This window comes from Danio rerio, chromosome 14, assembly GCF_049306965.1.
Source record: "Danio rerio strain Tuebingen ecotype United States chromosome 14, GRCz12tu, whole genome shotgun sequence".
Lineage (NCBI taxonomy): Eukaryota > Metazoa > Chordata > Actinopteri > Cypriniformes > Danionidae > Danio > Danio rerio.
Genome location: NC_133189.1, coordinates 17,291,644 through 17,306,675, shown reverse-complemented (window position 1 = coordinate 17,306,675; position 15,032 = coordinate 17,291,644). Strand labels below are relative to the sequence as shown.

At 34.6% G+C, this 15,032-nt stretch overlaps 1 protein-coding gene and 1 long non-coding RNA gene across 2 annotated transcripts in view; both read left to right on the top strand.

Annotated features, from left to right (window-relative positions):
- Nucleotides 1-15,032, top strand: part of LOC101882685 (uncharacterized) — a 396,146-nt gene that overhangs the window by 190,674 nt on the left and 190,440 nt on the right. The window lies entirely within an intron of this gene.
- LOC141377481 (uncharacterized) overlaps nt 2,892-15,032 on the top strand; it is a 52,491-nt gene continuing 40,350 nt past the window's right edge. Inside the window, exon 1 of the mRNA XM_073921720.1 lies at nt 2,892-3,178. The gene's annotated coding sequence lies outside the window, so the exon portion shown is untranslated. The remainder of the gene's footprint in view (nt 3,179-15,032) is intronic.

The window sequence follows — 15,032 nt, the reverse complement described above, 5'->3', positions numbered from 1 at the left end:
ACTACAGTGTAGCTAGATATTATTAAAATAATAATACAAAATTAACTAGTACCATATATTAAGTCTTCTGAAGAGACATAATCAGTATATCTTAGCCTTTATTCACTCTAAAAGCTCACATCTCCATTTTTATATGGCTTTTACGCATCATATTGAATGGAAAAACATATAAGGGAGCACAGGAATGAAACATCATGTACATTTTCAGTATGTTAATAACACTTTACTACATGGGCCATCATGTAGTTAATGTATTTGCTAAAGTCTACAAACAACGAACAGTACATTTTTTTTATATAAACTTTATTTATTAAACACAAGTGAATAGCATTTGTTGTAAACAAATGTACAATTTCTCCTTTTTTCCTTTTTGAACACTTTTGTAAACATTTAACCCCAAAACCCCCCACCCATCCCACCCATACATACACATCGCCACTTTTCTTGTAAAACATAACAGAAGACGGAGTAATAAGATAAAAATAAGATATTAACAATAAAACAAAAAATATATATATATAATAGTACAATTTGAGATAAATATATAAATAATTTCAAATAAATAAATAAATAAAATAAAATAAATACATTAGCTAGTTATATCAACAATAATGTGCTCCCCACTTCTTGGTTATTATGGTTTTAGTTGTGCTGAGGTTGGACCAATGCGTCTAGTTTAGGACATGACAGCTCCGGAGAAAAAATGCTAGTCTAAAAACAAATAATAATAATAATAATTCCGACCATAAAATGATTTCTTAAATAATCACTTCCAGAGGTGTTAAATCATCAAAATAATTTAGTAGTGGCCTCCAATGAGTATAAAACTTGTGAGACGAACTTAATCTTCTCCAATTTCAAAAGACTTATGATTTCATGTAACCAAACTTTGATTGAGGGTGGTTGGTGCAATTTCCACATTAAAAGAATTATTTTGCGAGCAACAGGGTAGGAAAAGGTGATGATATTATTTTGAATGTTTGTAACAAAAATCATCTGGGGGTTTTCCAAAAATAGCGATGTGAGGGTTTGGGTTTAGATTAATGTCCAAGATATCTGAGATTGCCTTGAAAAATAACCGCCAGAATTCAGACAATTTGGGGCACGATCAGAACATGTGAGTGAGGTTGCATGTGGTCTGTGAACACCTATTACATTTATTATCTAATTTGTCTGGATAGAGCTTTGAGAGTTTCTCTGTGCTAGTCTGTGGAGGACCTTAAATTGTATAAGTGATAATCTGGCGAAACTAGAAGATGAATTTTACAGCATTTAAGGCCTCCTCCCAGAAATCTTTTGAGAGATTTAATTGAATTTCTGATTCCCAATCCAACTTAATCTTATTCAGGATAGATTCGTTAGTTGGAGAGAGTAAATTATATAAATATGAAATATGGCCTCTTGTCAAGGTTTTGGCTTTAATGATCAAGTCTATCCCGCTAGGTGTTGGGATATGTGGGAATGAAGTTGTGTGTGATCTTGCGAAGTCGCGTAGTTGAAAGTATCGAAAAAAGTCTGATCTGTTTAAACTAAATCTAGAAACCAGCTGGTTGAAGCTTGCAAATAAATCTTCAATATACAAGTCTCCTGACTCTCGTGTTTCCTTATTCTCTAAGCTGATAAAATTTGAGTCACTTTTAGCTGGTATAAACAAATGATTGTTGCGATCAGGAGTTACTTGCGCCTAAATTTTTAAAGTTCCAATGACCACAGGGTTGGTGGTAGAGCTTCCTGTGGAAAAGAGTAAGGTATAACAGGCCAAAGCTCTCAATAAAGAGGAACAAGAGGCTGACTCCATTTGACTCCAACCAGTTTGGGGAGAGTTGAACCAAGATATTATTTTATCAACATTAGCTGACCAATAGTAACTTATAAAGTTGGGTTGACCTAGTCCACCTGCCTGTCTGCTTCTGCATAACGACATTCTGTTTGTTCGTGGTCTTTTACCAGCCCAGATAAATGATGAAATAATTTCATTGATAGATCTTAAAAAAGAGTTAGGAAGGAATATGGGCAGGCACTGAAATACATATAAATACCTTGGTAACACATTCATTTTGATAATTTGTATTCTGACTGCTAAAGACAGTGGTAAGTGACTCCATCTTTGTAAATCTAATTTAACTTTTGCTGTTAATGAATCAAGATTTTGTTCTCGCATTGTTTGTGTTGACTTGGTGATTGCAATACCAAGGTATTTAATCTATGTATTAGACATTTTAAAAGGTATAAGAGACGATGGTATATTTACAGCCAACTCATTGATAGGGAAATATTCACTTTTGGTGATATTTAATTTTTACCCAGATAGTTTACTAAACAAGTTTAATTGGGTTAGGATATTTGGAATACTTACTAATGGATCTCTTATGTATAAAAGCAAGTCATCAGCATACAGAGAAACTCTGTGCTTCACTCCCCATCTCGCAATTCTCTTGAAAACTTTTTTTTTTTTTAAAAGCAGCTGATAATGGTTCAATTGCGAGCGCAAATAGTAATAGGGAAAGTGGGCACCCCTGTCGCGTACCCCGAAAAAGTGGGAATGGTGTAGAACGTTGATTATTTGTGCATACTGAAGATTTAATTTAATGAACAGTACATTTATGCAAGTATTTAATCGTCTTTGTTAACATTACCTAATGAAAACACTGTTGTTCACTGCTACTGTAGTTGATGTTAACTCATGGTGTGTTAACTAATGGTACCAAGCACAGTGGTGGATTTTAATAATGCAATAGTAAATGGTGAATTATAAATTATAAATGCTGTACAAGAGCCATTCATTGTTTGTTTGTGTCAGTTAATGCATTATCTACTGTATGTGTCTCAAATTGAAAAGTGTTACCTTTATTTTAATACAAAAACTGCACCATACGTTGATCTATTCTCAGCACATCAGCGGCAGGTATAGCTGCACGAGAGATCTCTAATCCTGAACAAACCATCGCTTGGCTAGATTGACATATACACTCTTCATGCGTTTGCTGGAGCGTGAAGCAGGCCGGCCACCCATGATCTCACCGCTGGAACTCTGGGATCATTCAAAGCCAAGAATACCCTTAGCCTGTGCTCTCCAAATCTCCAAGCAATTGGAGCAATACACAGGCTTTGGCGGAACTTCCACACTAGTGTCGACCTCGGACAAGAAAGCCAAGAATCCAGCGTGCACCTCTAAAGCGTAAGAATGCACCTACCCCATCATTCACAAGCACAGCATTGTATGCAACACATGCAGATAGCGCTGACTTTTGGCTCGCTGACATCAATAACAGCAGGTTATCAGTTTGGTGGTCTTGACGGCCTCAGCAGGGTCCCTGTAAACAGCCAGCTCATATCCACGTGTTCTGGTTAACAGAGACCCTCCCTACCCCTCCTCTGTTCCACTGCACTTATAGTAGCACTGCGGGCAATTTATCTAAATCTCCCCTCTCCTTAAACAGTTTTATCAAAACTGGCGGTCGGGCGGCTGGCGTATGGTGGTGGCCTCAATCCTAAATGCAGCAGCGCGGGTTTTAATTTTGGAAAGATTAATGTCCTTTCCCGTCCTAATGCTGCAGGTCTCAGTTATCTGCCTTGATGTCTATCAGCTAATTTCTACAGTTGGGTTGGAAACGACCCACATTTGTCTGCACTCGAGGGTGGAAAACACAAACCGCAACAAGATGCTTCAGGCTGAGCAGGGGAAAAAACGAATCTGGCCAGTTTACCAAATTTCCTCTAAATTAGAAAGTGTCTGGCCCACTTGGACCATACACTTAAAAATCTGAGCAGGAACCTTTTTCATTACTGAGGCACACATCCCGAGGGGATCTGAGGAAAACAGGTATTCGCCATTGAGGAAAACACAACAACAACAAGAAAAAAGATATATGGTGGATTTCAAAGGCAATGGGATTGTTTAAACCCTGCAAAGCTTGATATTTAATAGTAGTTCAGACTATGTCGTTTTTCAAAATAAAATATTTTTGTTTTGAAAACAAAAATCTCTGCACATGTGGGGATAGTTCTGGGTTTTAAGGCACATAGGGTAAACTGCAGATATGCCAGAAAGCTTTTTTGTTGTTTAAAAGAAGTCTAATAGACGTCCAAACATAAACATAGGGCTAACAGTGAAAGTTTCTAAATGTCTAATAATAATCCAAAAATATACTAGTAATCAATAGACAAGAATCAAATGACAACATGCCACAGACATATCACCCTGCAGCCCAAGACCGGTTACTCACTACTCACAACCGGGGTCCTAAAAAAGTCCCATGGCACTTCTCGTAAAAGAGTTGGGGTATAACCTCAGTGTCCTGGTCAAATTCCCTCTTTCGCCCCTTCATGATCATGATCATGGCCTCCCAATCATCCGCATCCATCGAATTGGCTTTATGACTGTCTCTCCACTTCACCTATAGCTGTTGTGTGGTGATAGCACTGGCGATGTTGTCCTGTGGCTGCCGTCGCATCATCCAAGAGGATGCTGCAACCTGGTGGTGGTATATGGCCCGTTTCCACTGACTGGTACAGTATGGTACAGGTCGATATGGGTCAACTTTATCACATATCATATGAGAAGCACTTCTCACAAAACAGATGCTTTATACACAAACACTTGTGTATAAATGTTCATTAGTAACCTTTCTATAAACAGGATTTGATTATAACTGCAAATCAATTATAGTGTGTTAGTGAAGGTTCAATTTCTGCATTATACAAGATGCTGGTGTCAGCATCAAAGAAATCTTCAAATTGTAGATTGGAAGCTTGGAGATTAGATCTTGAGGAGGATATTTCTACAGAGGACTGGATGAAGATGTGCAAGGAAGCTCAATCACTTGCAATGAACACTCGTCTAAAACTGTTACAATATAAATGTTTGATGAGGATTTATATAACTCCAGTTTTATTGCATAAATATAATGAAAATATTCCAGATACTTGCTTGAGGTGTAGGGACCAAAAAGGAACGTTGTATCACTGTATATGGGAATGTAAAGGAATACAGAACTTTTGGAAATGTATGAAAGAAATTATAGAAAATATTCTTGAGGTTTCTATACCAATGTCTCCTTTAATTTTTTTATTTCATTTATATCCCAAGGAGATCAAGTTAAAGAAGATGGAGCAAATGTTTTTGAATATATGTATTCTACAAGCGAAACAGCTTATTTCTTTAAATTGTAAAAAGTATATGTGCACCAACTATAGGTTGTTGGCTGAAAGAGATGGTGACAAACATGAAAATGGAAAAAATAACTTATATGATAAGAAATAGATATATAATTTTTGATAGAGTTTGGGGACCTTTTACGCTGTTTTTAAAAGGTGGTGGATTTGGAAATGTTTTACTAGAAGATAGAGGTGATATTGTATTTTGATGTAAAATACTGAGAAGCTTTTTGTTTTGTTTTTGGTTTGTTTGTTCATTTGTTTGTTTGTTGGTTTGTGTTGGATTTGACACATGGAAATGCGTATGTACATGTTACTTAAAATATAATAAAAAGGAATTAGAAAAAAAAAAGTACTGGAATTATAGTGTAAAATAGCATACTATAATGTCTGCAATTACATTAAATAAATAAATAATATAAATGCAACAAATGAACACATACAGACCCTTACAGTCTCCGATGTTATCAATTACAGAAAAACAACACACAGCATATATTTAGTCCTTATTTGAGGTTCAAAAACAACACGACATATAGCCCACAGTCAGTGCAAACCTCATATATGTCTCTTTATCTTTAGCAGCCTCTTGTTAGAAAGTCATTCCGTCATTCCAACGCAATCTCATGGCAATTCGTAACTTTTTGATTTAGTGGTTAATTTGTATGATATTGTACAATCTAATACATTCAATTTAGTAAGATTTGACCACCCAATGATGGTTGGGGTTTAGGGTGGGGTTGGGTGCCACGCCTCCTTTTTAAAAATCGAACATTTTCGTACGACTAAAACTGACAAAATGTAAAATACTTACATTTTCTCGTCATACAGAGTCCAAAAGGAGATCGTAATAGTTAAACATGGCAGTTTGTTCATGTTTTAGGTTGCAGAAGCATCATTTGCTGCTGTTTTTTTCGGCTTCTCCTTTTGTATATATATATTATTATTACGGTGTAATGTCTCGGCTGTTTTTTTTAAAATGCCGCTTCCTTTGTTTTCATTGTCCTGCTTCTGCGAGTGACATATCTCTGTAAACCAATAGCATTCAGCTGCATGTCTAGCTTCATCTTATGGTTCTCTTTGGGCTTTTTGGTACTCTTTGCAAAGGGTGACAAAAAAGGGGTAGAACAGAGTGGTACCACTCAGTGGAAACGGGCTAATAGAAAGACCCCCCATCATGATTGTGAAGCGCTTTGGGTGTATGAGCGTACACAATAAATGTGCTATATAAATACACGTTACATTACATTTCTACACATGTGATGTCTGTCTATATATCTGTCTATTTGATATATTTTTGAACTATTGTTTGACATCTATAGATTTTCATTAATATGCCAAATTTAGCCTTAATTGTTTTATTTAAAAAAGTCTATGATTAGACTTTGATTAGACTATGATTAGATAGGAGACAAAAAGCATTTGCATAAATCAATATACTTGGAGAGGCTACATGCAATATTTGTACATATAAAAATCGCTTGTAATTGAAAGATGAATCAGATGCGGTGATAAAAATATTCCACTTTACTACATATGTACATTATAACTAAAGTCTTATTTTTAACTCCCCACTTCCAGCTCACCTCACATAGGATCATAGGCTTTTAGTTTCTTAATAGTTAACTTATGGTTCAAGTTCAAGCCTGGCTGAATCATACAGGTACAGCATATGCAATCCATTTTAATTATTATACACTGTTAGTTGCACAGTCAAGAGTAAAATTAAAATGGCAATCACAATTAGAAAATTGCGGAGTCAATTACAACACATTAGCCAGAGCTAGCAAGTGGGAGAAAAAAAACGTTTTGGTTTTTCTTAATTAAAAAAAGGCACCAAGCGTGAATTATATACCTGCATAAGATATGCTACAATTATCACAACTGCATTCTTCCTTGATGTTCAATTTAGCTCAGCAGGAATATAGAATGACAAAGTGTGCGTTCTCAACATGCCGGTAGCGCTCACTCCGTCGAGCGTTTCCCTCAGAGCACCTTGCTGTGTGAAGGTTAATAATATGTCTGTGATGTATAAGTGTTGGCATGCACTCTTGCTCCTTCTCTTTGTTTCTGTAAAGCGCTTTATGTTCACTGAGCCCGCCTGGGTGCATTATGCTGACTGCAGACTGTACCCTGGAGAATCAGCACCCTGATTGCGATTGTTCTCTATTATCATAGGATGGACTTTGCATTTTCGCTGTCTGAAATGAATTTGTAGTGGCGCGGGAGTGTTTTGTGATGGTGCTAGCATACAGCGTCTTGGGGAGGTGGGGGTCAACGCCATTCTTTTATCTGCCACATAATAAAATTACCATGCTTACACACCGGCCTCTGCATTCTAAGATATGTTTAATTCCCTAAACATGAAGAATTAATTACATATCTGCATTTAAAAGGATTTCTTCACCACGGCGAGAACTTAAAGGCCTACAGCGAGCATGTCGCATTGATATTACCAACAAAAGAAGAGCCGTGTAATAGCTTTTCTTTTTTTCAGAGACTCGAAACTTTAATCTCGCAGCAAATTTACTTGGATATGGCTGTAAAAGAGCATGCTTGGCTGCTTTCTTTTAGTTCGGCTTCTGAACTGGAAAGTGCAACACGAAAGAAATCTGATAGTTTCTCAGGAGTGATGTGGTCAGTGCTCAGAGGAGGACCCTGTGTCCTGTTGATGGCCTAAAATGACCTCTGTCTCTTGGGCTGAACAAACCATGCTGCTAGACCCTCAGAGACACACACATCAGCACAGAAACAACATGATGCTCAATGTCAAAGTGCAGCTGAAGGTCATGAACCTTTAAAGACGGAAGCACTTGCATGAAAGAACATAAAATATCATGTTTGCAGGGACAAGAACAACCACTATTATGGAAGAATAACCACTACTTTTGGTCTTGTGTATAGACAGTGATTTAAACTATCAACTGAATGAATGAATGAATGAATGAATGAATGAATGAATGAATGAATGAATGAATGAATGAATGATCAATCAATCCAAATACAGGCTTCATGCCTATATTAATGTAAAACCCCTAAAACATATGATAGTATGGAACAGCTTTTGTCAACCCAGGCTCATTGGAAATATGTGCCCAGGGCTACATTTATGAGAACCAAAAAATAGAGACCAGCAAGTACAGTTGTGATAGTCTCAAAAACAATAATGGGGGTACATTTTTCTCATACATGCCATTATTCGTAAATCCACCAGAGGCCACTGTGTACGTTTCTGGCCATCTCTCAACGTCCTTCTGGCAGTCGTCCATGAGAGAGGTCGGTTGGCTTGTTGTCATGCATAATAAATCAGCTTGATATTGACTGACTCAACTGATACTGTTTTCAAAAGCTAACAGGAAGTGTAAAGCCATAGCAGCCTCATGCTTTTACCACTGCGCTTTGTTTTGGGTATTGTTTTACCTGGTTTCTGTCCTTCGCCCGACTCAAACTCCGCTCCACTCTGTTTCCCAACTCTGGCACCATTCATGGTGACCTACCAAGCTAACAAGTCACCCGGGTACCAGCACCAGTATCGCTCTGTAGCATTCATTTTACACACACAATTCAACCATTATGTACCCATAATTCTTGGTTCTTATTAATGATATTTACAGGGACATATTATAGCAGAATAAAGGATCAGTTTGTCCAGGTATTTGCACAACTTCAAATTAGGGATGCAACAATTAACCGGTTTCACTGTTAACCGCGCTTTAATTTGTCACGGTTAATTAATCTTAAAGGTTTCTCAACAACGTGCTCCTGCACAGGACAAAACTGCAGCAACTAAACAAAGTTATGTCAACTGTGCGCTAGTTAGTACACCGAGACTAATAACCACGCACATTGGATTAACTATGACTGACGCTGTTAACAAATGTAAGCTCATGCAAGTTCCAATGGAGTGGCATGCACAATGCAACACGCTCACGCTTTTAAGGCACACCTAATTGAGATCACAGGGGGCTTTTGTGACCACGGGAACAGCAAACAGCTGAAGTTTGAGGAAGAAACAATGGAAAGTAAACAAGATTTGCAAACCCACTTAAAGTTACAAATAATGGCGTCAATGAGAGCGTTCATGCTGTGAATGAGCCAAGATCAATCAAGTGACTTCAGAGAGAGTGCTGAAAGAGTTGGAGTGGATCAGCTGTTTAATGGCCCAAATCTTGATGCGTTGCATTCACTGCAGGTTCAGCGCAAATGGACACTAAATGTAAAATCTAACACTATGTACATCTTCGCCAAAGAAGCTCATGTTTACTAAGTTTAAACTGAAACTGCGGCTCATGACAAAGAACGGTATTGCGCAGATGGTCTGATCCTGCTTTTCCACAAACACAGAAAAATGTAAATCGGCAAAATAACAAGACTAAGCATTTAAAATGACCCCAAAAAAAAAAAAAAAAAAAAAACCCAAAACATTTATAGTGTGGTAGAAGTGAGGCTTTTTTGTCCAATCTTTCTGCTTATTAAATTGACATGCGTATAAAACAAAAATGCAAAATGTATATTTCTTATTGCAATGCTTCATTAATGTTTGATGCAAACCATTGATTTATTTGTCATAACGTAACAGTAGGACTTTTTATAGCAGATAGCTCACATTCAAGAACATTCAATGCAGCATAATAATGAGAAATCTTATTTATTGTTAGCATTATTATCATTATTAATATTTTATTAATATTAGACATTCATTTTAGAATTATTGCACAAATTTTAAATCATAACAAAATTAGTTAGTTGTTTCGGGTTTTTGTTTGTCCTAATTGATAAGGTTTTCAAATACAATAAATCTTTTAATATACAATTTACAGTGGTGTTCATTCATTTTCAATGGTGCTCCTCAATGTTTGAAGTTGGGAGCACTGGTGTTACCAAGTAAAAAAGTTATTTTCAAGCCCTGCATTAGACAAACACTACTTTTATTTATTTATTTATTTATTTATTTATTTATTTATTTATTCTTATTTTTATCTATTTATTCATTGTTCTGTTATTTATTTACAGTGTAAAATTAGTTATGTTTAAATGTCAAAAATTTCACTTATTTTTAAGCACAAAGAAAGAAATGGACTTTTATTTGGTTTTAATATTATTTTGTGCTGTATTATTTGGTTACTGAGCAGCAATAAATAACACTTTGAATATAAAGAGTTTTCATGTGATTTTCTAAACTAGTGGTGTTTTGAATATAATGAATGCATAATAATGGTGATAATCGTGAAACCGTAATAATTTCTCTGACTTACAGATCGTACAACCAAAATTTATAATCGTTGCATCCCTATACATTCTTCAACACAACCTTACAGTGTCTGTGATTTGTAATCTAATATGTTTGCCTCACATGTCTATCTCCAAATGAACTTTTATGGTTTGCTCGGTAGCTCACTTTCCACTGTGATCACAGTAGGCATGGACTGGTATAAGATTTGGACGGTATGATAACCTTGGATAAAAATATCATGGTTTACAGTATTGTGTTTACTGCTCTAAAATATGTTCTTTTAATATGTCTGGTAAAAAAAAAAAAAAAAGTTTTCCCTTTTGGAACACAATATAATTTATTTTGAGAAACATTTCAAATATTTTGGAGCAGTAAACATGTCAGGCTAAATAATTCAAATTGATCATTGAATTCTGCTGTCTTCACTATTTAAAAAAAAAAACAGATTCCTTTATCATTTAAAAAAGCATTTTTCGATGTCTTTTTTTTTCAGGAGATACTGTTGTCCTAAAAAAACATAAATAAAAAATCTTACACATACAGTACCATAGGAACAGTATAGCAAAATATTTTTGCCGGTTTTAAAACCTTGACTTTAAAACTTTTTGACTTTAAAACCTTGACTTATACCTTGAAGATGGTTATTAAGAGACATACCCAGAGCAACACATTTTACAAAAATGTAAGCAGAGGCATGAATTAACAATAAATCAATTTGTGCTATTCATTTTCATTAAAGGTGGCACAGTGGCTAAGTGGTTTGCACTGTCGCCTCACAGCAAGAAGTCCCAGCTGGACCAGTTGACATTTCTGTGTGGAGTTTGCATGTTCTCCCTATGTTTGCGTGGATGGGTGCTCCGGTTTTCCTCACAGTCCAAAAACAAACGTGACACTATAGGTGAATTGAATAAACAAAATTGGTCGTAGTGTATGAGATTGTGTGAATGAATGTGTATGGGTGTTTTCCAGTATTGGGTTGCAGCTGGAAGGATATTTACTGCGTAAAACATATGATGGATTAGTTGGTGGTTCATTCTACTGTAGCGAGCCCCAATAAATAAATAACTAAGCCAAAAGAAAAATGAATGAATGAATGATTTTCATCAAAACATTATAAAATCCATCCCAAAAATATTAAGCATAACAACTGTTTTCAATATTACATGATAATAAATATTACAATGGAAATTCAATCATTTTCGTTAGCAGAATAATTAACATTCACTTAGAAAACACTTAAAATGATTGTAATAATATTTCATAATATTGCTTTATATAAATATATGCATCCTAAGTGAGAATAAAATATTGATCTAAATAAACATTACCAAACAAATGTTTAAATAACAGTATATTTGGTATAATTATAGCATTTATATATACTGTAACAAATAGCATAGTAATGCTCTATTCGATTATGTTGTTCCAAGCCTGAGTTTTGTTTAATAAAAGTATTTTATTTATATAATCAATATTATTTTAAATGTTTTTTTCCAAATAGTGACGCATGTGTTTTTAAAATTATCAGTAATTTTTCATTGAAAATTATGTTCAATGACAAAGTTTAAGAAGTGATTCCTGAATACAGCATATACGGGGTGAAGTATTCCTTTTTAAGTGTTACAGTTGTTGGGTGATTTGGTAAAGTGCAGGTTAAAATGCATTCAGGGCTTTAACAAAGCTTTGGGTAATAGACTAAATCTGCCATTATCCATTCAGCAAAAGTAATAAATTACTCGGCCAAAGCGTCTTATATGCCACCAAACCAAGATAACAGCTCAGTGGAGGAAATGAACTTCAGCTTTTGTTGAAACATTATGATTTATGTATTGCTAATATAGCTGTGTGCTGTTTGTGTGTGCATCTATCTTTGTGTTTGAGTAAATGTTCATCTTTGTGCGTGTAAAGCAGTGGTCTTCAGCACATTATGAAGCAGAAATATTGTGGTGTTTCAGTAAAAATACAAAATGAATATTTATGCAGTAAATCATCTATTTCAGTTATACAAACTAATTAACAATGATAATAGTATTTGTAATCATCTAGTATATTATACTATAAGGAAACGAGAAACAGATTTCAAAATAAAATAAAATATTTTTTTCTATTTCAATTATCACATTTTCAAATGCACTGAAAGTTATTATACATTATTAAATATAAATCTGTTTATTTGTGAAAAAAAGACTGAAAAAGACATTTCTTCAGTTCAGAGATGAAGCTAGCTGTGACACTAGCTGTAGAATAAGCAAAATGCATATATATACTATAAATACAGTTGAAGTCAGAATTATTAGCCCCCTTAAATTATTAGACCCCCTGTTTATTTTTTCCCCCTCAATTTCTGTTTAACAGAGAGAAGTTTTCTTTAACATATTTCTAAACATAATAGTTTTAAAAAATCATTTCTACAAACTGATTTGTTTTATCTTTGCTATGATGACAGTAAATAATATTTTACTAGATATTTTTCCAGACACTTCTTTACAGCTTAAAGTGACTTTTAAAGGCTTAACTGGGTTAGGATATCTGCAGGTTAGGGTAATTAGGTTAGTTATTTTATAATGGTGGTTTGTTCTGTAGACTGTCGAAAAAAATAGCTTAAAGGGGCTAATAATTTTGTCCTTAAAATGGTGTTTAAAGAAATAACTGCTTTTATTCTAGCCAAAATAAAACAAATAAGACTTTCTCCAGAAGAAAAAAGATTGTAAGACATACTGTGAAAATATCTTTGCTCTGTTAAACATCATTTGGGAAATATTTAAAAAAGCAAAAAAAGTTAAAAGGGGGCTAATGATTCTGACTTCAACTGTATATATATATATATATATATATATATATATATATATATATATATATATATATATATATATATACAGTCCCTTCATTAATCCGGGGTCGCCACAACGGAATTAGCTTACCCAATTCACCTGTACGGCATGTCTTTGGACTGTGGGGGAAACTGGAGCACCCGGAAGAAACCCACGCGAATGCAGAGAGAACATGCAAACTCCACACAGAATCGCCAACTAAGCCGAGGATCGAACCAGCGACCTTCTTGCTAAATATATATATATATATATATATATATATATATATATATATATATATATTATGCAAATAACAGCACTTGTACTGCCTCTTCCCCCTTCACCCTTGTGTATTACTCCGCCCACATACAGCAACAAGCAGGGAACATACTACAGTTTGACAAATATTGCTGCTGTTGGACAACATAATGTACTTTTGAGGCTTTTTTGGTCGAGATTGTAGTTTACATTGCAACTATGCAGTTTATTAATAAGGATAGTTCCTGTAACTGACTAAGAGTTTTAAAATATGTGTAATTTCAGAGCATCAGATTCAGTGCATCGGCCGCCTTCAGCCTGTCTGAGCAGACCAAAGAAAGAGACGGTTGTTGTTGTACCACAAGTTGGCAACAAAGACAGCATAATAAGTCCTTAGGGGAAAAAAACAGCATCTTCTCAGCGCGAGTTTCAAACTACAGCTGAACAAATCATTATAAATCAGGTAAGACATTCAGAGTCGATCTTTCTCTTTTGTATGTTGCAGTGCTGTATTTATACCACAGAAACTGGAAGTGTTTGCTTTGCTCTGGCTTTTACTTTTTTAAAATGTGAGCAAAAATGACCTGTTATGTCATCACTGTAGACATTACACTGGAGAATTATTGAAATAATAGCTCTAAAGTGGCGTTTGTGAACAAGCAAAGGTTTCTGCTGTTCTAACCATCAGCTGCAGATGTGAATGTGGTGAAAGAAAGTAGTGCTTTGTACAAAATGGTTTTTGAGACTCTGTGTTTGATTTTTTTTTTTTATACACACGATTATGGCGTCAAACTTTTGTATAAACTCAGTATCACTCGCGTAGCATTGTAATATGGCTGTATATCAGCACTGGTGGGAGTGCTTTAGTGACACCCACCAGTGCCGATATACAGCCATATCACACTGCTACGAGCGTGATATTGCTATATATATATATATATATATATATATATATATATATATATATATATATATATATATATATATATATGTATATGTATATATATATATATATATATATATATATATATATATATATATATATATATATACATACATACATACACACACACACACACACACACACACACACACACACACACACACACACACACACACACACACACACACATATACACACATTTATATATATTTTATATATTTTTATACATTTTTTCAACGCATTTCTAAACATAATAGATTAAATCATCAATTTCTAATAACTGATTTATTTTATCTTTGTCATGATGACAGTAAATAATATTTTACAAGATATTTTTCAAGATACTTCTATACATCCTAAAGTGAGATTTAAAGGCTTAACTAGGTTAATTAGGTTAACTATACAGGTTAGGGTAATTAGGCAAGTTATTGTATAACGATGATTTGTTTTGTATATTTTCGAGAAAAAATATAGCTTAAAGTGGCTAATAATTTTGTGCCTAAAATGGTGTTAAAAAATTTAAAAATGCTTTTATTCTCGCCGAAATAAAACAAAAAAAGTCTTTTTCCAGAAGAAAAAATATTATCAGACATACTGTGAAAATTTCCTTGCTCTGTTAAACATCGTTTGG